This window comes from Arachis hypogaea, chromosome 14 (genome assembly GCF_003086295.3).
Source record: "Arachis hypogaea cultivar Tifrunner chromosome 14, arahy.Tifrunner.gnm2.J5K5, whole genome shotgun sequence".
Taxonomy (NCBI): domain Eukaryota; kingdom Viridiplantae; phylum Streptophyta; class Magnoliopsida; order Fabales; family Fabaceae; genus Arachis; species Arachis hypogaea.
Genome location: NC_092049.1, coordinates 129,968,714 through 129,992,776, shown reverse-complemented (window position 1 = coordinate 129,992,776; position 24,063 = coordinate 129,968,714).

Here is a 24,063-nt window from a genome sequence, read left to right as displayed (position 1 = left end):
AATTAGAAGTCCTATCCTTATTATCATCATCAATTGTGATGGTAAATGTGAATTGCCTTTACTTAGTTAACCTCTAACCAATGGAGGAAGGTTAAGTGCATACAATTAACTTGAGTTCACAAGTCCTAGTCAACTCATAGTGAGAGACTAGCTTTGGTGAAGTTCAAGCTAACCGGCAATCTTCAATCACCAATCAACAAAAGACTTTTGATAACTCAAGAGTCTCTAAATAATCAATCCAAGTCAAGAACATAAAAATCTAAATTAAAATCCACTCAAGCATTTTATCAAACACTTGGAAGACACAAAATAAAACCATAGAAAAGAAATAAGAGAATGTAAAATCTAAGACCAACAATTGCAAGGAATCAATAATAACAAATGAAGAAAGAAGCAATCATAAACATGAAAACATAACTTGCATTAATATAGATTAAAGAAAACAAGAATAATTCATAAACTAAATTAGCAACATAAAGGAATCAATGATAGAAATAGATAACTAAAGTACTAGAACAAATAAAAGTAGAAGAAAGCTAAATTAAAGTAAGGTAGAAATCTGAATTTGAGAAGGAACAAGACTAAAAACCCTAAAACCTAGAGAGAGGAGAGAGCCTCTCTCTCTAGAAATCTACATCTAAAATCTAAAATTGTGTGAATGAAAGTTAGTGAATGATTTCCCTTCATGCTCCACTCTGCAGCCTCTATTCTGTATTTTTTAGCCTGAAACTGGGTCAAAAACAGCCCAGAAATTACCTCCAAGGAATTCTGTATAATGCAGCACGTGACGCTCTGTCACGCGTACGTGTCAGTCACGCGTACATGTCGATGGACTTTTCACTGACCACGTGTAAGTGTCAGCCATGCGTGCGCGTCGTATGTCTGTTGCACCGGTCATGCGTACACGTCGTCCATGCGTGCGCGATGCTACCAGATTATCAAAACTTCAATTTCTTGTATTTTTTCCACTTTTGCATGCTTTTTTTTCATCCTCTAAGCCATTTCTGCCCTATAAACCCTAAAAACACTTAACAAACATATCACAGCATCGAATGGTAATAAGAGAAGATTAAAATTAGTGAATTTAAAGCCAAAGAAGCATGTTTTCAACCATAGCACAAAAATTAGGAAGGAAAATGTAAAACATGCGAATTATATGCATAAGTGTGAGAATAATGGATAAAATCCACTCAATTCAATACAAAATAAACCATAAAATAGTGTTTTATCAGCCTCAAAGGATGCATTTTTCTCCCCAAGACTATTGGGACCAATTGCACACTTTTCTAGGAGAATTGAGCTCCAGTATGGCTCAACTAAGGATGGGACATCAAGAGCACTCCACCGTCCTCCATGACATAAGAGAAGATCAAAGAGCCATGAGGGAAGAACAAACAGTTATGAGGGAAGAACAACAGAGGCCGAGGCATGACATAGAAGAAATCAAGCACTCCATTAGGTCCTCCAGAAGGAGTAGCAGCCGCCATCACTAAGGTGGATTCGTTCCCTTAATCCCCTGTTGCCTATGTTATTTTTCTGTTTTCCATGTATTTTGTTCTATTGTCTGTTTCTAGTGCATGATCATCTTTATGTCTTAAAACTATGAAATATTCCATTCATCTCTCACCTTGCTTAAAAGAAAAATTTTATTTGAAAAAGAGAAGTAAGATGCATGAATTTCGAGTTATATATTAAGAATATTTCAATTATTTGATGTGGTGGCATTGCTTTGGTTTCTGAATGTATGAATAAACAGTGCATACTTGATATTGGAGTAAAGAATTGTGGCTCTTGAAAGAATGATGATGAAAGTGAAGTATTATTGGTAATCTAAAAAATTTAAAAATTGATTCTTGAAGTAAAAAAAGCAGCATGCGAAAAAAAAGAATATATATGCGAAAAAAAAGCAAGCAGAAAAGAAATAAAAATAAGAAAAATTCAATAGCTCTTTAAACCAAAAGGCAAGAGCAAAAAGCCAATAGATCTTAAAACTAAAAGGCAAGAGCAAGGATCCCAGGCTTTGAGCATCAATGGTTAGGAGGGCCTAAAAGAAGAAAAATCTTGGCCTGAACAGTTCAAATGAGCTGCTTCCCTAACTATATGCTTGTGATGTGAATGTGTCAAGTGAAAAACTTGAGACTAAGCAGTTAAAGTCGTCATTCAAAGAAAAGAGTGTGCTTAAGAACTCTAGACACCATTGGCTGGGGATTCTAGCAAAGCTGAATCACAATCCTAAGGGGTTCACGCAGTTAAACTGTCTGTGGCATTTATGTATCCGGTGGTAATACTGGAAAATAAAGTGCTTAGGGTTACGGCCAAGACTCTAAAGAAGCTGTGTTCAAGAATAAAAAATAAATGAACTAGAAGAGTCAATAATATCATCTGGATTCTAAATTCCTAAAGATGTCAATTATTGAGCTTCAAAGGAAAGTGAGATGCCAAAACTATTCAGAAGCAAAAAGCTACTAGTCCCGCTCATCTAATTGAAATTGAGCTTCATTGAGAATTCTGAGATTTATTGTATCCTTCTCTTCTTTTTAATCCTACTTTGTTTTTGGTTGCTTGGGGACAAGCAACAATTTAAGTTTGGTGTTCTGATGAGCGGATATTTTATACGCTTTTTGGCATCATTTTCATATAGTTTTTGTTATGTTTTGCTTAAGTTTTATTATGTTTTCATAGGTTTTAGTGCAAAATTCACATTTTTCGATTCTACTTTGAGTTTGTGTGTTTTATGGTGATTTCAGGTATTTTCTGGCTGAAATTGAGGAGTTTGAGCAAAAGTCCGAGAAAGGACTACAGATGCTGTCAGGATCTGACCTCCGTGCACTCGAAGGAGATTTTCTGGAGTTACAAAAGTCCAAATGGCACGCTCTTAATGGCTATGAAAAGCTAACATACAGGTCTTTCCAGAAATATATAATAGTTCATACTTTCCTTTGGAAATGAAGACCCAAAACTAGCGTTCAACGCCAGCCACTTGCCCATTCCTGGCGCGCCCACAGGGAAGCAGCTGGCGTCCAACGCCCAAAAGGGAGTTCCAAGCCAGCGTTCAATGCCCCTAAGGAGTCCTAGCACGTGGAGACACCCTTAGCTCAGCCCAAACACTCACCAAGTGGGCCCAGAAAGTGGATTTTTGCACTACAAGACTAGTTTATCTTATTTTCTGTAATTCTTAGTTAGCAGATTAGTATATATAGGAGGAGATCACCCTTGTTTAAGAACTTTTGATCTTCTTCCTCCCCCATTTTATTTTCGAACAGCATTATGTATAGTATGAGTCACTAATCTTCTAAAGTTAAGGTTAGGAGCTCTGCTGAGTTTTATGGATTAATAATATTACTATTCTAGTTCAATATGTCTGATTCTATTCTCTTATGCATTCTCGTTCTTCATCTCATGAATTGAGGGTGACCCGTGACAATCACCCTTGTTCTACATGGGTTCCGTGCGATTCCTAACCCAGATAGCGTTGAACCAAAGCTAGAGGTTGCATTGCGGATTCCAATAGAGTACCTAGGCAACTTTGGATACGTGACATGAAATCTCGTTGACCGTGGGTAAGTGAGGTCTCTGTGGCGCTAAGGCTAGAGTCTGAGAAGCAGCGTTCCCTGATCCGGAAGATCTGCCTTGTCTGTGGCACCTTGAGTAGGATCATGAAGGGGAATGGATTAATTAGAGCTTCATCTTCTGCTACAGTGAAAAACCTAGAGGTGGCTTGATGAGAGGACATGAGTTAATCACTTACGGCTACCATTGAATGAATCAGAAAGTAATTGAAGTAGACAGTGAGAAAAGTTAATCCAGAAAGACAAAGCATCTCTAAAGCCTCAACTGTTCTCATACCATTGATTTCTCATCTATCTAGTAACATTTTATTTATTTATTCTATTTTATGCGTTTTCTGTGACAAACTATTATTTCTATCCGCCTAATTAAGATCTGCAAAGTAACCATTGCTTGCTCAAACCAACAATCTCCATGGGATCAACCCTCACTCACCTGAGGTATTACTTGGACGACCTGGTATACTTGCCGGTCTATCTGTGCGAAACGTGCGGAGCCAGTTTTGCGCACCAAGAATAAAATGAAAAATTTTAAGACGGATAAGTTCTATATTTACTTTGACCACCCTGTGGATGATCCTGAGATTATTGATACTACTGATAAAAAGAGTGATAGACTAGTTGATATAGTTGAAGTTTCAGAGAAACTTAATACATCCACCTCCTTCATATATAGCCGGGGTCCTTACATTAAACACTTCATTTAAGACTCTTGCCAAAGCTCCATCCGTGGCACCAAAAAAGAGCTCAATTGAATCCATCCAAGTTTATGTCAAAGCAGAAAATCTTCAGGCCGCTTGCTCCACTCGGCCAAGGTCCACTCCCATACAATTCTCAAGCCACAGCATAGACTAAGTATCCTGCATCATTAGAAACAGCAAGTGCATCGACATCGAAGGAGACATTGGCAGCAGTAACTCCTACAAAGAAGTGAAGAATTTTGTCTCTGTGTTCTTTAGGCTAAATGTGTGTTTTGTAATAGTTTAAGGCAAACTTGAGAACTGCCTTTTATGTTACTTATTTTGTGTTGCTTGTTTTTTGTCAAAGTAAACTTGTTAAATGGTAACTTCACCTATGCTACACCTGCTGTACATAGCTGGTCCCAAACACGGATAAAGGAGGAGGATTGTGTTAGACCTTCGATAGCCAACATAAAAACTTAGTCAAATTTTTATGACATGAATCAAAGACGTTATTTAAAGCTATGTCGTTGCCCGGAAGCAACATGTTGTATACCTTGCGTGCAGTGTCAAATGAGCAAGAGCCGCTGCATCAGTGCCTGGGTGTAGTGTTAATATGAGCAAGAATTCTCGCATTTTCATGAACATATTAGAGTAAATAAGCTAGTTCACAAAGAAAAAGGTAAAGGTAAAGGTCAGAGTGACAGAAAGTTGAGATTTAGGACATGGAACATAGGCACTCTAACAGAAAAATTCATTGAGGTAGTGGATACCTTCGGATTTAAACTTTGGTATGCAGAAAAGGTGAAAAATAGGAATGGAGTAGATATTATCGTGGATAAATAGTGGAAGAAGGATGTAGTGGATGTCAAGACGGTGTGATCGGATCATCTCTATCAAACTTGTTGTGGAAGGAAGTACTTTTCACGTGATTAGTGCCTATGCACCGCAAATGGGTTCGGATGAGCAACACAAGATAAGGTTTTGGGAGGATCTAGAGAGTTCGGTCCAAGACATACATTTGAGAGATAAGATTTTCTTAGGAGGAGATTTAAATGGCCTTGTTAGAAGAGAAGTGACTAGGTATGGAAGTATTCACGGAGGCCAGGTTTTTGGGGTGGTCAATACCGAGGGTAAACTATTTTGGACTTTTCCTCAACCTTTGATCATCTCATCGCAAATACATGTTTTAAAAAGAAAGAATAACATCTTATAACCTATAGGAGTGGCATAACAATCTCTCAAATCGACTTTTTCTTGTTGAGGAGAGTCGACCAAAAATTTTGCTTTAATTGTAAAATTATTTCGGGAGAAAGTTTAACAACACAACATAGGATGTTTGTCATGGATTTTGCGTTGAACAAAAATTTAGGAAAAGACATCATACGAAGAACCCAAGGACGAAGTGGTGGCGAACGAAAGGTGAGGAACAAAGAAACTTCCTAAGACGAGTAGGAGAAGAGGCAAAGTGGGAAGGGGATGGAAGTGCGGAGGAGATGTGGAGGGAGATGGCAGAAGTTATTAAAAGAACAACAAAATAAAGTTTTAGTAAATCTACAGGGATAGGACCAAGAGACAAGGAGTCCTAGTGGTAGAATGCGAGTGTACAAGAAAAGATAAAGGCAAAAAGGGAGTGCTTTAAAGAGTGAACTTTGTGCCGCAATGCAGATAATTGAGAAAAATATAAGGCGGCTAAGAAAGAGACAAAAATGACTATAAGTAAAGCAAGAACAAGAGCATATGAGTGTCTCTACCAGTCTTTAGTTTTGAAAGAAAGAGAAAATGGTATATATAGAATCGCAAAGTGCCGTGAAAAAAGAACGGGAGACTTGGATCAGGTTGAGTGAATAAAGGATAAAGACGGAGAGGTTTTGCCTCAAGATGAAAAGATCAATGAAAGGTGAAAAATCTACTTCTACGAGTTATTTAATGGAGTACAGAACACTCTTCCGAGCCTTGGTCAGTTATGCACGAGGGAAGAAGATTAAAACTTTGACTACTATCGAATGATTTGAGATATCGAGGTAAAAGAGGCTCTAAAGCGGATGAAAAATGACAGGTCAGTAGGACCCAATAATATTCCAATTGAAGTTTGGAAGGGCCTAGGAGAGAAAGGCATCAGTTGATAACTAAGTTTTTTAATGAGATTTTAAAGTCAAAGAAGATGTTAGATGAGTGGTGAAAGAGCACCTTGGTACCTATCTACAAGAATAAAGGGATATACAGAGTTGCAAAAACTATAAAAGGATCAAGTTCATGAGCCATACCATGAAATTAAGAAAAATGGTGATAGAATGGAGGCTGAGACAAGAGACACAAGTAACAGAGAACTAATTAGATTTTATATCAGGCAAATTCACTACTGAAGCTGCATACTTGTAAGAAGGATGATGGAGAGGTATCGTAGTAATAAAAGAGATCTACATGTGGTGTTTATTGATTTGGAAAAAGCGTACGATATGGTGTCAAGGAAGGTCTTATGGAAGGTTTTGGAAAGGAAGAGAGTAAAGATCGCATATATTCGTGCAATTAAAGACATGTATGATGAGGCTACAACTAGTGTGAAGACTCAAGGTGGTGTGATAGAGGAATTTTCTATTAGTATAAGATTACACCAATGATCATCCTTAAGTCCATACCTTTCATATTAGTCTTGGAAGTACTCACAAAGCATATCCAAGAGCCTGTGCCATGGTGCATAATTTTTGCCGATGATATCGTTCTTATGGGAGAGTAAAGGAAATACCTAGATAAGAAGTTGAATTTATAGAGAGAAGCTCTAGAAGTGTATGGTCTGCGCATAAGCTATAGCAAGACAGAATATATGGAATATAAATTCAGCCATCGAAGGAAAAATCCTAATACAGAGGTGAAGATTGGAGAAAACATCTTACGAAAAGTTTAAAGTTTTAAGTATCTTGGGTGCATCATACAAGATAATGGAGAGATTGAATAGGATGTAAATCATAGGATCCAAGCAGGTTGGTCAAAATAGTAGAGTGCGTCTGGTTTTATATGTGATAAAAAAAAGTGCCTTTAAAACTTAAAGGTAATTTCTATCGCACTGTTATCAGACCGGCTATGCTTTATGGTACAAAGCGTTGGGTGGCCAAAGGAGAGCACGAACATAAGTTAAGTGTGGCAGAGATGAAGATGTTGAGATGGATGAGTGGTCATATACGATTGGATAGAATAAGGAACGAAGATATAAGAGAGAGAGTTGGAGTAGCACTTATTGTGGAAAATATGGTAGAATCACATCTCAGGTGGTTTGGACATGTGAGAAGAAGACCGATAGAGCACCTAGTCAAGAGGGTGGATGAGATGGAAGACGGACAATGGGTGAAAGGTAGAGGAAGACATAAAAAGACAATCCATGAGGTGGTCAAACGAAATTTACATGTAAATAGTTTTTTCTGTAGACATGACACATGATAGAGCTCAATGGCGTCGATTGATCTATGTAGCCGACCCACCTAGTGGGATAAGATTTTGTTGTTATTGTTTTAAACTTGTTAGATGGTACCATGCCATTTAACCACATACATTGTTGGTGAACTTGTTTTTCCTTTTGAAATTCTAGACTTACATGTTTAATTTGACAACTTTAATTTTAGTTCATGAGTATTTGATTAGCTATTATCTTAAGAAATTTCATCGCATTTCATAGACATTGCAAAATACAAGGACTATGAATACTCTAAATGGCATTAATCATTACAGCACACATATTAGCAAAAAAAAAAAAATTGCATTCACATTTTTTTTTAGACATTGATCAATTACTACATTGTATAACAGTAACACATAGAACAACTACAATAACACAAATATACCATCTTATTTGTTTTTTTTTATCTCTAAAGCAACCATCCTTTTCTTTAAACTAGTGATTCTAAATGTCCTTATTTTGAGAAAGTCAGTGATTTAAATGTATTTTTTAATTTTTAAGAACTTAAATGTTTTCGTGATAAAAAGTCAGAGACCTATTTATCTCTCTCTAAAACTTTGATAAAGGTCAATTTGTGAAATTTAAGAATTTGCTTTTAAAATTGTAAGTATGGGAATATAAACTTGTAAACTCACTCGCTCTTTCTTTCTTCTCTTTTCTGAATCTTCTTCCCCTTACCTTTTTTTCCCTCTCATACCCTTTCTCTTTTTTTTCTTCATCCACTCTTTTTTTTTCTATCTTCTTCATCTTTTTATTTCGGTCTTCCTTCTTCTTCTATTTTTAATTTTTTTTAATTTAGATTTTAATATTCTTATTTTTTTTCTTCTTTTGTGTTGTTTTTACTTTATTTTAATGAGTGATGTTAATATAGTGATACATATCTTTTTTCATTGAAAAAAAATATGACGGAAATTTTTTTTATAAAAATATTTTTAAATTAAAAAAATATTTAAATTTATTAAAAAAATAAAAAATTATACAATATTGCAATACAAATAGATTTAGAAACTTAAATTCAAATTTGTTTTTATATTTTTATTTGTTAAGATTTTTTGCAATCAAAATTTGTATTTACTCTTAGTATATAGTTTCACATAAAAAATATCTATTTTTTTTAGAGTTGGATTTAATATTTTTTCTTCTATTCGTAAATATTGTATGGTTATTTCTATAAATAAAACAATTTTCCGTCAAAAGAAAAATTCACTTGGAAGATTTTATTTGTTATCTCAAAAGTTTGATACCCTAATTTGCGTCATATAAACTCACAATTTACTAAAATTTCGATTTTGTTTCAAAAGTTAATTTTTTATTTTTTATTCTTTTTATGTGTACTTAACATTTTCCAAATGTTTTAATTGTAATCTTTTAGTTTATAGATTATAATTTATAAAGAACTTTTCTTTTATAGATGTCATATTATAATGTAAGCAATGATATGTTCGTTACTTATTTAAGTGAGAACATTTTTTTTTTTTTTAAGTTAGGACTTGAATTCAAGACTTTTAGATGAAGAAAGAATATTATATTATTTAAATTATATCTCGTTGACGAAAAAACTTCACTAACCATCATCGTCGTTATTATTATTATTATTAGAGAATCATTAGAATCATTTTAGATTAGTTAGTATCGTTTATATTTATATAGCATATTTGTGTATTAATTGTAGGATTTTATACCTTTATTACTTTGATTCTTCTGGCACCTATATATACCCGTTGTATATTGTATTCTTGATCAATTTGAATAATACACAAAAACACTTTCTTTAGTTTGGTCTCTTGTTTCTAACATGGTATCAAGAGCTTAGGTTTTTTTTTTCGATGAAAATTAGTTCATAGTCCTTTGTTTTTTTTTCCTCTTCCGACAGTGTTCTTTGGTCTCTCTTTTGCTCCCTTTTCAGATGCTTTGGTTCGTCACCGCCCTTATCATCGCCTTCGTCTCGTCGTTGCGAGTTCAACGAGTCCAGCCTCGTCACTGGAAACCACCGCACGCACCGCCACGCTCCGTCTGAAGTTCGCCGTCCGTTTGTATCCGAGCAGTACTTTGTGCTCAGTTTTCAACTCTTTCCTGCCGCTTCGGTTCGTCACCACCGCCATCGTCGCCTTCAACTCATTGCAACGTTTTTAACGCCACCAGAATCACCGCCAAACTCCACCGGACGCGCCGCCACGCACCGCTTGAAGTTGGCTGTCCGGTTGCAGGCGTTCTCCTTCCAGAAGCATTTGTCGCCGTTGGATCAGCGCTCAGCAACGCCCCACGTGTCAACCAGACGAGAGACGGACCGCTCCCGACCCGCGCTCCCGACCCGACCCGATTCGCCAACCCGCGCGCCACCTCGCGCCCAGTCGACCGCTGACGTGTCTTGCATCTCCAATCACCCCGTGCCACGTGTCATTGCTTGTTGACGTGGCTGCTGACGTGGCTGACAGTAGTACTCTTCTTAAGATTTTTTGGTGAGCTCTTTCCGATTCTGGCCTCGGATTTCTCATTTTCTGCTCCGAAATTGCAGTTTTTCTCTCCTCTCCTTAATTTGTGTGTCTACTATTATGGAAACATCCGCTGTTTTTGCTGCCACAGACAGGCAGGGTACTTTTTGTCGAAACTGTAACCGCTCCGGACACCTCTTCTTCGACTGTCCTTCTGTTGAATGTCGCACATGCCACCAAAAGGGTCACATTATCTACCATTGTTCACAGCTGTTTTGCCACTATTGCAAGCTCCCGGGACATTTAATTACTACATGTCCTACTCGTCCACCACGTCCTGAGCCTGCTTCTGCTGTTGATGCTACTCTTGAATCTACCACCTCTGCTCCTCTCAACCCGTCTCCTATCTCTCTGTCTGATATTGCGTCTCTTCTTCAGCGTCTTCTCTCCCTTTCTGGTAATACTCCTGCTGCTCTTTCGACTCCTCAAGGTAATTCTAAATGGTATTTTGACTCGAGATGCTTTAATCACATGTCTCCATTGCGTAATCTCTTCTCATCTTTGTCTACCACTACAAATGGACCTTCTGTCAATACTGCTAATGGTTCCCTCTTGCACGCAACACACAAGGGTTCTATCTCTCAGTCGACTCTTAATCTCCCTGATACTTATTTTATTCCCAATTTAAACTTTAATCTTATTTCTGTTGGTCAACTTGTTGATCTGGGTTTTGATGTCACTTTTTCTATCTCTGGTTGCCGTGTACAGGATCGTCGGACGGGACAAGTCATCGGGACTGGACGTAAGGTTGGAAGGTTATTTGAAGTCGATAATCTTCATATTCCTCCTGTACCAAATCTCTGTGCTGCTTCTTCTCCATCTACCCTTCACTTATGGCATCAACGTCTTGCCCACAGCTCCTTAGGAAAATTGCGTCCTCTTGTGTCTCAAGGTGTTTTGGGTCAGGTTCCTAATGAATCTTTTGATTGCATTTCTTGTCAAACTGCCAAACAACCTGCTTTATCTTTTCACAATAATTTCTCTCTTGCAAGCTCTCCTTTTGATCTTATTCACTCTGATGTTTGGGGTCCCGCTCCCACCGCTTCTATGGGAGGAGCTCGATACTTTGTTGTTTTCATTGATGATTATTCACGCTTTACTTGGGTTTATTTGATGACCAATCGCCATGAGTTACCTCAGATTTATATTAACTTTGCCACTATGATTAAAACTCAGTTTTCCAAGGTCATTAAGGTTTTTCGCAGTGATAATGCTATGGAATATCATGATTCCAAACTCTTAACCTTTCTTGCAGAACAGGGTACCTTGTCTGAGTTCTCTTGCCCTGGTACGTCTCAACAAAATGGCCGAGCTGAACGCAAACACCGTCACATTCTTGACTCTGTTCGTGCAATGCTTCTTTCTTCTTCGTGTCCTGAGCGTACTTGGGTGAAGCTGTTCTTACTGCTGTTTATGTTATCAATCGACTCCCTTCTTCTGTTCTTGGTAATATTACTCCCTTTGAGCGTCTTTATCGTACCTCCCCAGATTATAGTTCTCTTCGAGTTTTCGGTTGTGTCTGTTTTGTTCTTCTTCAGCCTCATGAACATAGTAAACTTGAACCTCGGGCTCGTATGTGTTGTTTCCTTGGTTATGGCACTGAACACAAGGGTTATCGTTGTTGGGATCCTCTCTCTAAACGTATTCGTATATCTCGTCATGTTGTCTTCTGGGAGCATCACATGTTTTCTCGGTTCTCCTCCTTTGAGTCTATTTCTCCTACTCAGTCACCTTTTTTCACTAACCCCAATGTTGACCTTTTTTCTAGTGATGATTCTATAGGTTCTATCTCGAGTCACCCTCCACAGCTTCCTGTTCCTCCGCCTTTTCCATCTTCCAATGATTCCGGACCAAACGACGCTCCTACTCCTCCCGTCATGCCTCCTTCTTCCACTCGCTGTTCCAGGGTGAGAAATCCACCTCCTCATCTTCTTGATTATCATTGTTTTTCTACTATTCTTCATCAACATGAACCTAAGTCATTCAGAGAAGCCTCCACAAATCCAAATTGGCAACAAGCAATGCAGGAAGAAATACAGGCACTTGAAAAAGCACACACCTGGGACTTGGTTGATTCTCCTTCAAATCAGGAAATTGTGGAAAGCAAATGGGTATACAAGATCAAGACTCGCTCTGATGGTTCTATTGACCATTATAAGGCACGATTGGTTGCTCAGGGTTGTATGCAAGAGTATGGTATTGACTATGAAGAGACTTTTGCTCCTGTCGCTCGTCTCACATCTGTTCGAGCTCTTCTTGCCATTGCTGCGGTCAAAAGATGGTCTCTCAGTCAGATGGATGTGAAGAATGCATTTCTTAATGGAGATTTGAAACAGAAGGTCTATATGAAACCTCCTCCAGGTTATCCTTGTCCTTCTGGCAAAGTTTGTCTACTTCGCAAGGCATTCTATGGGCTTAAGCAAGCTCCTCGTGAATGGTTTGACAAGTTCAGCACTACCATATGCGGTCTTGGTTTCACTTGCAGTCCTCATGAGAATGCTCTCTTTATTCGTAAAAGTGAACGTGGAGTTGTTCTTCTACTTCTGTATGTTGATGACATGATCATTACTGGAGATCATGCTGATGGTATCTCTGATCTCAAGGCGTCCCTTCAGCATACTTTTGAGATGAAAGATCTTAGTTCTCTCAGCTATTTTCTTAGTCTGGAAGTCATATCCACTGATGATGGCATCTATCTCTCTCAAGCTAAATATGCTTCAGATCTTCTTGCTCGAGCCGGAATTACCGATAGTCGCACTGAGTCTACTCCTCTTGAGCCTAATGTTCGATTTACTCCTATGGATGGCACTGTTTTGGATAATCCTACTCTCTATCGACAGCTTGTTGGAGGACTCGTCTACTTAACTATCACCAGACTAGACATTGCCTATCCAGTTCATGTACTTAGCCAGTTCTTGTCAGCTCCTCGTACTACTCACTATGCGGCAGTTCTTCGCACTCTTCGCTACATCAAAGGCACTTTATTTCATGGCCTTTATTTTTCTGCCCATTCTTCTTTGTCCCTTCAGGCATACTCCGATGCTGATTGGGCTGGTGATCCCACTGATTGTCGTTCTACTACTGGTCACTGTTTGTTTCTTGGCGACGCTCTCATTTCTTGGCATGCTAAGAAGCAAACGTTCACTGCTCGATCAAGCACAGAAGTTGAGTACCGTGCCCTCGCTGACACCACTGCTGAGGTTATCTCGATTCGTTGGCTTCTCGAAGATTTGTGTGCTCCTCAGTCGTCTCCCACTGATGTTTTTTGTGACAACCGCAGTGCTATTCAGATTGCCCATAATGATGTCTTTCATGAACGCACCAAACACATTGAGATTGATTGTCACTTTGTTAGGCAACGTATCCTTATTGATGCTATTCGTCTCATTGCTGTTGGAACACTGGATCAGATTGCTGATATCTTCACGAAAGCTCATCACCCGACTCGTTTCCAGACTTTGTTATCCAAACTCAAGTTGGTATCCTTCTTAGCTCCCACTTGAGTTTGAGGGGGGATGTTAGAGAATCATTAGAATCATTTTAGATCAGTTAGTATCGTTTATATTTATATAGCATATTTGTGTATTAATTGTAGGATTCTATGCCTTTATTACTTTGATTCTTCTGGCACCTATATATACCCCTTGTATATTGTATTCTTGATCAATCTGAATAATACACAAAAACACTTTCTTTAGTTTGGTTTCTTGTTTCTAACGATTATTATTATTATTATTAACAAGTGCTTTAAGCCAATCTTTTTTTTTTTCTTTTAAAAAGATGCATAGCGTAGCATTTTATAAGGGCGAGTTATTAGTTTTCTTCATCCTAAAACAGTTCGCAGTTCATTGAATGGATCTCCAATCGCCATTGGTGGTGGTGGTTTTATTGACTGAGTTCTCTAGAGTCTTTTGATAATTCTTCAGAAAGGTGTATGGGGCTTGATGAACTGTAAATTTATCTGTTCAATGTATCTACTATATATAAAGTATTGCACTGGTATTGATAACAAGATTAAAATCTTCTTGCGTGAATTTAAAATATTATATTATTTACAGATAAACTAGATAATATATAAATTAATATTAAATTTAAAAATTAATTTATAAAAAATATAATATAATACATTTATATATTAATTAATTATTCAATAAAATACAAAAGAATATATATAATTTTAATATAAATAATAATTATATTTAACTATTATTTTTTAATTTACTTGAGTAACGATACAATATTAAATTTAATTGATTAAAAATTTTAAAATTTTGTTTAATAGCATATTAAATTGATTTAAATTTTATAACAATTGATAATAAATAATATATTAATAGTATATAAAAATTTAATTATTTTTTATATAATAAAATGCATAATTGCAATATATGTAAAAAATTACTGATGTGACACAAATATAAAAAATAATATGGTATAAATTCATTCTACCATTCTATGATAAGTTGGTATAAATTTTTATATGAATAAATATGAGTAAATCGGTAATTTTACACTTGAATTATTAGGCAGAATTTTTTTATATGATTTATCATGGTTAGTTACACTGGTTATGGTGATTAGGGGTGATTTACACTGTTATGACGGCGTAATTTTTAGGAATTTGGGGAGAAGAAATTGGACCGTCCGATTTTTTGCAAAGAGAGAAAGGAACACAAATTGGACGGTCCGATTTGTGTGAGAAAGAATTTTGTCTTGCATGAAATCGGACCCACTAATTTTTGGGTGACAAATTTTTTAAATCCAAGAGTGCACTAATCGGACCCACCGATTTCTGGAGGAAAATTTTTTTTTTAATCCAAGGGTACACTAATCGGACCCAGCGATTTGTGTTGCAGAAAAAATTTGAATTGATAGCACGCGGTCGGTCTGTTCGATTTAATTGTAATGCATACATAAACAAAAAAAAATCACAGAAGCCCACATTTCTTCATCGTGTGTCTCAGTTCATGTTCTTCCTCTTCTCTCATTCTTCTTCTTCATTCTTGCAGAATAGATTTTAGTGAGATTGAGAGTAGTTAAGTACGTATAGTGTTATGGATGATAGAGTTGTGTTGAAAATTTACAGTTACGGACAAATTTTATTACAAACATATGAGGGAGTTTAATTTGTGTGTGAAAATCCATTAGATGTTATTCCGTTCACATTGTCATTTGAGGAATTGAAAGGTGTGATTTGTGAGAAGATAGATTCTCAAATATCTTGGAGAGTATCGTGTATTTTGTACAGGTATGCTTTATATGTGTTTGGTGGGTTCGTTCAATTTCAGACCAAATACGTGATGGATGAAGCGAGTATGCATAAAATGTTTTCAATGTATATGGAAAATCCCATCGAATGTCGTGCATCGAGTTGTATATTGAGTTCGAGCAATCTGAAGCGGACCGTAATATTGAATTGGAAGATTATAATAGTGAAAACGAGGAGAAATTTGAAAGTAACTATGAGATCGTTGGTCCGGGTGAAGACGAAGATGAAGCTGACGGCACCATGAACGCAGATGTGGCGGAAGTTGCAAATGCACTAGCAAACCCGCATCCATTTCAGGAGCCTTCTTTCATGCGGTCGTTGGATTTGGAGGCTATGCATGCACCAGAGTTTTCCCAATATATGAATGCAGGTATGTAAAGAAAGATAGCTTTGTGATACTCTGAAGTAGGAGATCAATAAGGTCAGATGAGTAATATATGTGATATGTGGATTGTAATTTGTGACCATAGCATTTGATTACTTTATTAGTTAATAGTTCTTTATTATGAATTATATTTAGTAGTTCTTTGCATAGATAGAATAGCGAAAAAAAAAAGACTATTATGATCATATATGGTAAAGTGTGTTTATCAGTTGTTTATGTAATAAATGATTTATTACTGTATACATAATAAATGAAGTATTACTTATAATGTATGCAGAGCTTCCTATTGTGGCGGATGGTGAGTTTACGGTAGGGATGGAATTCAGTTCAAGGGAGGCAGTAATCAAGGCAATGAAAGATTATACCATCCGTAGAGGTGTCAGAACCGACGACATTCTATGCTAAATGTACATAATATGGCGGTGGTTGTGATTGGCTGATCAGGGTTACCAAAATGCAAAAGAAGTACTGTTGGGAGATAAGGAGGTACAATGGTAGTCACACTTGTACCAGGTCTACTATTTCTCAAGACCATTCGAAACTGGATTCCAAGACAGTTGCAGAAGCAATTAAGCCGTTGGTAGAGGTTGACCCGTCTATAAAGGTGAAATCAGTCATTGTTGAAGTCCAGTCAAAGTTTAACTACACCATCAGTTATCGCAAGGCTTGGTTAGCAAAGCAGAAGGCGATGGAGTCAATTTTCAGAGGTTGAGAAGCATCATATGAAGCTTTGCCCATATGGTTTGAGGCCATGTGTCACAAGGAGCCATCAGCAGTGGTTTACTTTGAAACAATGCCTGCGTACCAGGGGGATGATTTGGTTCCTGATATCCGTGTACTACATAGAGTCTTCTGGAGTTATTACCCTTGTATTAGGGCCTTCAGACACTGCAAGCCAGTGGTGCAGGTGGACGTGACTCATTTGTATGAAAAATACAAGGGTTGTTTAGTGGTTGCAGTCTCACAAGATGGTAATAACAACATCGTGCTAATTGCATTTGCCATAGTGGAGGGAGAGACTTCTGATACATGGTACTTTTTTCTGAGTAACTTGCGTCAACATGTGGTGACATGTGATGGTGTGGGACTTATCTCTGATTGACACGATTCTATTAGGTCAGCTATTGATCGGAGTAATGGGGCTTGGTCTCCTCCTAGAGCTTTCCATATGTTTTGTATCCGGCATATTGAGTCGAACTTTTTGAAGAAGTTCAAGGCATCTTACTTGCAGAAACTTATCGTCAACATCGGTAAGTTTGAATACAATGAACTTTGTATTTATTGTAAGTACGATTGAATAGAATGGTGTTCATAGTTGATTGTTTCTTTTTCATAGGATATTCGAGGACGATTAGAGAGTACCAGATGCGCTATCAACGATTAAAAGAACGGGGTGAGACTTACACCAACTGGCTTGACCGGATCCCACGTGAGCAATATGCTTTGGCATTTGATGGTGGATACCGATGGGTCATATGACCACCAATCTTGTGGAGTGCATCAACTCCATCTTAAAGGGTGCACGCAATCTCCCGGTCACTGCGCTTGTTAAGGCTACATTTTACATACATCTGAATGTGAACATCGTCAGTCAACACTATACGATCTTTCAAACCCCTAAACCACGTTAATTTTATAAAGCTTCCTCTACAGTCCGTCTTCCTCGATGCAACCCCAAACTGGTACAAGCACTTGGCTTCCAATGCCTCAAAACTACTCATGGTCGGTCTGTAACCGGAAGATCATTTATCGGCAGACCGGGAATTATCGCCACAACCTCCAAGGTCACCGCACACTCACCAACCGGAAAATGAAATGTGTGAGTCTCAGGCCGCCATCTCCCAATCAGAGGATTAATAAGTTCTGACTGACATTGGATAACTCCAATCTGGGAAACATAATAAAATCCAGTCTCGCATAACTGTGACTCAACAATTTGGTTGTACGGATCCGGCGGCTTTAAGTGATCACATATCAACATCCGTGAACCCTACAATATCACATTTTCGTTATAAGTACCAGTATAATATAACTATATTAACAAAAACACAATTATCCTTACATGTCCATTATAACTAATTACCAACATAATTGATCTGTTATACAAAAATCCTTCAATCATATTCATTACCTTAATACAAAAATTAATTAACCTTAACTAACTAACTAGAATAACTTCACTACTGATAAATTATTCGTAGAACAAATATTTTTTTCTTTTAATCTCTAATATTATTATTATTATTATTATTATTATTATTATTATTATTATTATTCATAAAACAACATACTAATTTTTCTATTTTGGGTTTAGTGTTTACTAATTTATTGTCTAAATTTTACTAAATTATGTTAAATTCAATTATTAATAATCATAAATAATTTATTAAATTTATATTATTAATCATAATAATTTATTATATTCAATTACTAATACTAATACCAATAATAATATCTAATATCTACAGATCTCATTCTCATTCCCATCCACATTCATTCATTCATTCTTTCATTTCATTTCATTTTAACTAACAATCATAAATAAACCCAAATCAACGGTACAGAGACTTATCATAAATACATACATACAAGATTAATCCCTATTTTAATCTCTATTTCTAACCATCTAACAGTAACAATATCATACACACATATATAACTAATCTCTACTTAGTGTCATTATAATATATATTGCTAATAAAATCTAATATTATCACTATTATTATTATTAAATTAAATTATTAAAAAATAAAAACTTACATAATTAGAATGCCCAAAATAATTAACAATATGAAACTCTGTTGATTTACTTTTTTTTATTTTTGGTCTTCTTGGCATTGTCGTTCAAATTTTTTTTTTTGAGGTCTTTTGTGGTCCAACAATGGTGAAAAATTGCCAAAAATATGGGGTTGGAAAGCATGAAAAGAGGGATACGAGAGTGAAAGAGATGGTTGCTGGGAGGGGGGAGACACTCATATTTGGGGTATAGTGCAACAAAGCCAACCAAGGAAGCCATCTGCATGCGCGCTACATGGAAGGAGTACGCAAATCGGTGTGTACCGTCCGATTGGTGAAATCGGACCGTCCGATTTCAGTTCTACCAATCGGTCCGTCCGATTACTTCTGCACAGCCATCACAGCTCGGTGATACACCATAAACCCCCTATATCCCTGCTATACACCATCATTTCCTCCATATCAAAATTAAAAATCTCGAATTATTAGAATGCTAATAAAAATTATTTATATTTGGATAAAGTATATTTTTTATCCCTGAAGTTTGATAAAAGTTTCAAAAATATCCCTAAGTTTTATTTTGTTTCAATTTTGTCCCAAAAATTTTCGATTTGCATCAAATATACCCCTGACGGCTAATTTTTCAAAAAATTTAAGACAAATTCAACAACAATTTCATAAAAACAACCCTCAATACAAACAAATCAAGCATAATTTTCATGCATTATTGTTAAATTGGTCTTAAATTTTTTGAAAATTTAGCCGTCGTGGGTATATTTGATACAAATCGAAAACTTTTGGGTCAAAATTGAAATAAAATAAAACTTAGGAGTATTTTTGAAACTTTTGCCAAACTTGAGGGACAAAAAGTATACTTTACCCTTTATATTTTTATTAACGATAGAAATGTATTTAAAAATATTTTAAAATAAGACAAAAATATCTAATATCTATTCTCAAAAATGTCTTAAAAATTGGATTTTAATACGATTTTTTATGAGCATCACTAAAAAAATAAAATAATTTTTTTACCAAAAATAGGGAGATTCGAATCCGCAACCTCTAGATGAGTATAGAAAGACTATGCCGATTGAGTTACAACTCGTTGACAAAAAAATAAAACAACTTTATTCTCAAAAATTAGTAATTTTATACTTAGGTAAATTTATTTTACGATTTTTTTATTAATGACCATATATACTTTTTAAAAAAAAATCTAGAAGCCCAATTTTAATCCATTTTTTATATACTTTTTATATAGCTATATATTCAAATATTCTTACAAAATTTTGGACGAAATTCATAAATAATTTGTCAAATATAAAATATATTTGCCATTTTTTAAAAAATAATAATATTTTTAATTTTTTTTTATCACATTTTATAATGTTTTAAAAATATTTATGGCATTATCAAAAAATACGATTACTTTTCTTAGAATTTTTAAATATTGGGTGCAGCTTTAGTAGTTTATCCTATAAATATATATAATGGTACAATATATAAGGAAACATTAGTTGAAAATCAATAACTAACCATTATAAAATTATTTGCATAAGATTGTATATATTTGAACATAAAGTGATAATATATTTATTTATAGTTGTATTTATAACTAAATTTTCTAAATAATATAATTAAAGTTGATATATTTTTATAATTAACATGACAATACAAATAGAATAATGAAGAATTTTAAATATTTTTAGAATATCAATGTTCTAATAGTTTTAGTTGTTGATTTTAATTATAAAAAATATATAATATATATTAATTAAAATTAATAATTAAATTATTAAAACATCAATATTTTAAAAATATTTAAAAAGTTTTCATATACACGTGATGACTAATTTATATTATTCATAAAGCGTTTTTGAGTTTTGATATATGACACAAAGTATTTTTGATTTTTGGTTTTTAAAATTGTTGCTGAAAATCAAAATCATCTTAAACATTTGTTTTTTTTTTTTCATTCAAACACATCCCTAATGTTATAAAAAAAATTAAAATATTTTTTTGTTAAAATATTAATTGTCAAATTAAAAATAATAACCCCACTTTTCTTTTTATCATAATTTTTTATGCTTTGATCTTTGTGCATCACTCAACGATAACCCTAATTTTATTTCACCGTTTTACTTTTTGATGGATGTGGCCCACCAATAACTTTGTCATACTAATACCACTTCAGCCAAAGATAACATAAGTATACCAAGAACCGAAGAACAACATAATTGAATTTATAACACTTGTTAGAACAGAATATTGAACAAAATAAACCTTCTATAAATTGATGAAATGTATTATTGTGACTGAGTGAGTTATATCAGTACGTACACATTTGAGTAAAATCAATTGTCGAACTTCACTACAAAAAAAAAAAATGTTGAGTACCGTTAGATTTATCATCATTCTAAAATTAACGGTATAAACATCACTGGAAATTATTTATCGGCAGATTTTTTTCGTCCGACGCTAATTATCGACAGATTTTTTGTCGGTATTTTCAATAAATTTGTTGAGACTGAGTTGATACCGTTGGATTAATCTGACGGTAACTTTGGCGCCATTTCATGTATTTAGGCGCCAAGTTACCGTCAGATTTATTCGACAGTAAATCCTACGGTAAGATTTTTTATTTTTTTAGGCATAATTAAATTACAATTAGTAATCAAATTAAAACTTTTGTTAACAAAATTATTAGCAAAAATCTAAATTTAGCAGAAATCATCAAATTATTTTATTAAAAATAAATGGTCTGAATACAATAAAATGTCACAGAAGTAGAATACAATAAAGTAGACAAACAAAAAAATAAAACCCCAACAGATCCCGGTAATTGTCAGTGCCCACCAGTAGCGTTGCTGTTGGAACCAGCAGTGCTGCTTCCTCCAGCACCGCTGGCTCCGGCGCGCATTTGCTAGTTGTACTCCTTTATCTGCTCCCGCAACCGATCGAGCTGCTCCAACTTCTCCATCAGGTCTGAGCTGATGGCAACGGCTCCTCCCACCCATGCAAGAAGGTTGTTGTACCTTTGCTCAGACTACTCCGCTTGCTGGTGAAGCTTCTTTGTCAACTTTAGCATCTCCTCCCTCAAGACAATAACTTCTTGGGGATCGGCAAGGTTGGTGGCAGAGGCAGAGAAAATCACCAACACGGAGGAGCAGAGGCTACTGGTGAAGAACGACCCTAACCCGAAACGGCGATTCTTATGAGGCTCAAAGGTGGTCTTGCGCCAAATTCTATCAAAATCTACCACTGAGGTCTCGGAGCCGGCTTCGTCGTTCCTACTACACAGTTGAGATTGTTGGGTCGCGACCTCCAACCTTTGCGTGTAATCCTCCCGTGTCACGCACGTCGTGATTAGGATAACAATTAATTAATTACCTTTAAACCAAATAGATTTGAAAGTAAGGATTAATTTAAATTCACATAATGGGCCGTTGACCGCTTGTTAGCAAATCTCTCCTTGTTGACCTTCAAAGTATGGGTATACTCGAAGGTCTCCACCAGTATCATCTCATGGTGCAATAACTTAGACCATAAATTAATATATCAACCAATAAAAGAAATGAACACATTAAACAACTAATTTAAGTAACTACTAAAATATTCAACAATGACAAAATCATTACCAATCTGCTCTTCGTCTTCATGAAGGTCGCCGACCCACTCATATACTTTGACGACTTGGGCGAAGCCCTGTTAGTGACATTCGTTGGATGGCGACGCTTGAACCCCTCATTATGAGTAAAATATACCTGAGTTCCTTCTTGATGGTTGGACGAATCTACGACGTTAGGTGATCGTGCCCCTTACGAACGTCGCTCGTGATTTGCTGAAAATGTTTAGCTATCCGGTGATCGTAGATCTTCCTAATCATGAGATTATGCTCCGCATCTCATATGAATTTTAACTGCACAAAGTGATTCACCAACATTAGTTAGTCGGAATAAAATACATTTCAAATACAGTTAAATAATTCAACATTATTGGGTTCTTACCGCCCACTACTTCTGAAACCATCGATCTCTGGCCTCAGCCAGGATCTGTGTGTAGGTCGGCTACGGGTGGTCGTACATGGACTTAATGACGTCAGAGATCTCCTATGTGCAAGCATTGAGGTTTGGTGCAAATCTGGCAGAGAAAAAACCTAATATTAACAAATACATAGAAACGCATAAACTTAAGAATAACAAACGTAAGATTAAAAAATTGTATGTACTCACACATGCATGCCATCAGACCAAATCCTCAGTCGGATGACGAGCGGTGGTGAAGGGCATCCTGCTGGGGGCGCTGGAGAGGGTGATGACTGCGCAGTCCTTAGAAATTTGGTGGAAGCCCGCCCTCTACCATGACCACGTGACCCACTCGACCTACCTCTGCTACCTGTCGCCATGTCTACACAGTGAATATATTACTAACACTAATCATAATACAATTAAATTCACCAACTCTAAACATATTAATACACTCAATACAGTAAACATATTAATAACATAACAAACACCAATAAATAATAACATAAGAAGAAACTCAAGAAATAACAAATAATTATAACAAATATGAGAAAATGTATGAATAACAAATAACCCAAAACACTTAAAATAAGAATTTTAAGGAGGAATCAATTCATGTCACAATTAACAAAAATATCTATCAACCCTAAATATAATTCTAAGACTTTTGAAAACATAATTTTAATTTTTCAATTTTACTCAAAATCTTATAAAAATTTCGACAGAATCTCCCCTAAAATTCAGATTTCTCTACCCCTCAAGGGTTCCATCCAAACCAAATATCCATCCAAACTAACATACAAGGGTTGAAATCCTAATCCACCCACCAAGAAGCTTCAATCATTTTTACTAATCAACTCAAATGCACAGTACATTTAATAGATATGAAAAGTAATCTAACTTTGTGAAATAGACACTAAATCATATAATTTATTTTAATTTCTTCATCATCAAACTAATTCAATAACCATAATAATCAACACAAATCTAACATAATCAACACAAATCCTATTTTATAATAACAAATACGAATAAAACCTAAATTACCATATGATAACCAAAACGCAAATCCTATATTAAGTTAACCCTAAATCCTAACTTAGCATATAATAATAAAACCCTAAATCAGTAAATTAACATATAACTAATTTTTAAATTAACATGTAAATAAATTTTAAATTATAATTTATATAAGAGGGAGATGCATCGAACTTGACGGTGACGAAGGGAGATGTAGTGGCGGTGGTGCTGGACGGCGACAGCAGCGGTGCGTTGCTGGATGGCAATGATAATGCAGTGAGGGGAAACTAGTTGGTTTCCATGAGAGGGAGAGACGGCGGTGAGAGAGCGGGGTTGGAGCGCCAGTGGTGGAAACGGGTAGAGAGAGAAACGAAGAAAAGGGGTTTAAAGAGAGAGGCTTTTCGATATGAAAGGAGAGAGCATTCGCACTATCAATTTT